Here is a 3672-nt window from a genome sequence, read left to right as displayed (position 1 = left end):
ATGAAAAAAAGAAAAAAAAAAGACTCAATAGAGGATGTCAAAGACCTTTCCCTAACAAATGTAGGTTAGTAAATTTTCAGAGACATCGCTCCCAGGAATAAGTTGTTTGAAATGATTAAGAATAGGTATTAGAAAGAATATTGGAAATGATTACGGTTTAGATGTTTCCAGATTGTAATGAGTGTGATTATAGTAAGCTCGGTGTCCGATTCGGTCTCGTTTTGAAGGTTGTAAACAAATATGATTGTTGGATTGTTGCCGTCAATTAATGGTTGTATGCCCGACTCGTTGAAGTGTCCATATTATTTTTTTAAGTGATCTTTATTAAATTTCTAAGAATGCTTTTATCCTCGACGTCGAGTTTTCGTGGTCGAACTTTTATGGTTGTTCAGAGTTACGAATTTTTGATAAAGTATTTTTAGAGTTATGATCGTTGTTACCATATGGATAAGATTAGTTTAAATAAACTATTGTAGTTAAACGATGTATTTTAAACATTCCGATTTTTTTATTTATATTACTTCTGATATATTTGATATAAAGTTAATTTTCTAATTCGTAGAGGTATTTATCGTTGCCATACTTATTATCTATTGTACTTAATTACATTTGTATTGTATAAATTACTATTTCAAATTTGTTATTTCACTTGATAGATATTAGATTTTTTTTTTTCTATGATTATTTATAATCAACTCTCTCAGTGTTAGATTTAATTTAGAATAATTTCTAAGTATGAAATGGCGCGAATGTGCAATAAGAATTATGACAAGTATCAAGATCTGTCGGCCAAAGATTACGTAGTTTGAAACGGTACATTATTGATTTAAGAAAGATAGATTTTTTGATATTATAAATGTAATTTAGTTTTAAGTTGGTGACTCTCAGGCAATTGCTGTGATGTAAAGTTTTGAATCGATTTAATTTATGTATATAGTTATCTACAATGAATGTCATGAATCAACGAATTATATAATTAAGAATTACAACAATTAATATACATCCATTTTTAATTGTTAACTATAATTTAAATAATAGACTAGTAAAATAATTAGTTTTTTGTTTTTAATTAAATACTTTAAGAATTTCCGCGTATAGATATTTGTCTAGTATTACAGTTGTCAATTTTACTTCAAGTACAAAATTTGTGTCTTCATTTTTTAAAAGTAATAATAAAAGGAAGTACATTATTCTTATAAGCAATAGATGTTAGGATATTTCGTGACGTATATTGAAATATTCATGTTTTATCGTAATTTATATAAAATAATGTTTGCATAATATTGATCTTATTATCTATATATATTGAACAAAAGACAGTAATTGCTTTAATTATTCACTTAGAGAAATTTCAGTATACGCATAATAATATTTCACTCTCAAAACCATTTATTTCTTTTGTGAAAATAATATCAGTATTTTAGAGCTCATCGCGTTAGTAATAATGTTGGCTACGTAATTTATGAAATTTAAAGATTTTGAGGTAACTTAGTAAAAATCCACTACTGTTATCTCGGTCTACAATGGTGACGAAATATTTTAATAATATATATAATGATTGTCAATTTGTCCACTTTGTAACGTCGAAAATATTAATATAAGACTTGACGATTTGTTCTCTTAAAACATTTCTAAGATACCCCATTCCATTATAAGATGATTTATTAAAAAAAAATTATTTATTTTAAAAAAATCGCCAAAAAAACGAATATCCAGGTATGTTATTTATACGTGAATTACTTACAAAAACATTGTCATTTTTCGATAAATTATTTTATAAAAATATTACTAATATATATTTTAAAGTAAGAACTATATTGGAATGAGGTTAAGAGCCGTTTACAGTAATTTTATTTTTTTCTGTTTAGATAGAATACATATATTTTTTTTAGAAAAGATGAAATATTATAATTTATTATATACGTATTTATGGAAAAATAATGTACAAAAACCTAAAAGTCAGTACTATGTTTTTATCCAGTTTATAATTTAAGATTATTTTATTAATTTACAATGTAATTGTTTGAATATATAATTTTAAGTTTGTTTGACGTGCAATTGAATTATTGTATCATTTCAGAATTATACGGAATAGATGAAAGATTATACGAATTATAAATGTGAAAAGTTGTTTCAATTATATCCTTTATATTATTTTTATTTACAACTTAAAAAAAATTCAGTTACCAAAATATAGTTGTTGTTCAAATGTCAAAGTTTAGGAATGAAGCATTCTCTACTAGTCATCTTTTATGCTAATTGGTAATACATAAAGGTCTCAAAGTATTAAAGTAATAAAAAAAATACATGCATAAATCTATATAAAATAGTTCAATGATATCAAAAATGATATAATTTTTTTTATAAGTCGTTCTTTTATTTTTATTAATTATTATTATGTAAACTCTAAAAACTTTAATCATTAACAAATATTTTAATAATAATTTAAGATGAGAATTATTAATTTGGAATATTTTACAAAAGTTGCGACACAGATTACGATATAAATTGTCATTAAAATATAAACTTTTAATTTTATATTATAAGATTCTCCTAATGTTAATATTCAGCTAATCCAATATATTCTACTGATCTTATAGACGCATGTCTCTGTCTGTTTGTTTATCTGTTTTTCTTGTTGTTTTACAACTAAACCACTGAACTGATTTTGATGAAATTTGGAAAAAGCAAACAAGAAGGACAAACTCTAGGTTTATGCTTACTACCCTGCGCACAAACCGTGGGACGTGAGTGAAGTCGCGTTCGACATCTAGTTAGGTATACATAACATATAATTATGTTGCTCTAATAAGTGCATACATTGCTGGCGATATATTTAATGACGAAGTATTTTGGTTAATTTCCCAATTTGACAAATCGTTGCAATTCCAAAGTCACATATTCGTTTTAAACAATATCCGTTTGTTTGAATGCTCGATTGACAAAATGAAATGCTTCTTTTTATTGTAAGAAGAAAATCGTCGACACCTCCAATATAGAAGCACGTTTTTATATACCTTATGTTCAGAGTATGTATCTACGAAGCAACATTACTTGGAAAACGTGACAGTTACGCTTCCAGCTTCACATTCGTCAATCGTTTACGTTTTACTTGGTGGTAGGGCTTTGTGCAAGGTACCACCCATTCATCAGTTATTCTACCGCCAAATAAAAGTACTCAGTATTGTTGTGTTCCGGTATCAAGGGTGAGTTAGCCAGTGTAACGACAGGCACAAGGGACATAGCATCTTAGTTCCCAAGGTTGGTGGCACATTGATGATGTAAGGAAAGTTAATATTTTTTACAGCGTCATTGTCTATGGGTGATTGTGACCACTTACAATCAGGTGGCCCATATACTCGTCCGCCAACCTATACTATAAAAAAAACTAATATGTCGTAAGCCGATTTTTGTCCCACTGATTGATTATGATACACATAGAAGATCGGTTAATTATTTTGAAGAGCTTTAGGTGTAGGTGTACAGAAGAATAAAGAGGATTCTTGATTGTAATTTATTAAATTGTTATAATTAATTACAAGAGCGGAAAATGTTACTAGCCGGTTATATAAAACTAATGTATTTGACACAAAAAGAGCTGAGATGGCCCAGTTGTTAGAACGCGTGCATCTTAACCGATGATTTGGGGTTCAAACTCTGGCAAGCACCACT

Source organism: Vanessa cardui, chromosome 5 (assembly GCF_905220365.1).
Source record: "Vanessa cardui chromosome 5, ilVanCard2.1, whole genome shotgun sequence".
NCBI lineage: Eukaryota > Metazoa > Arthropoda > Insecta > Lepidoptera > Nymphalidae > Vanessa > Vanessa cardui.
The sequence above is the reverse complement of the archived record's forward strand: the minus strand, read 5'-3'. Positions refer to the sequence as shown.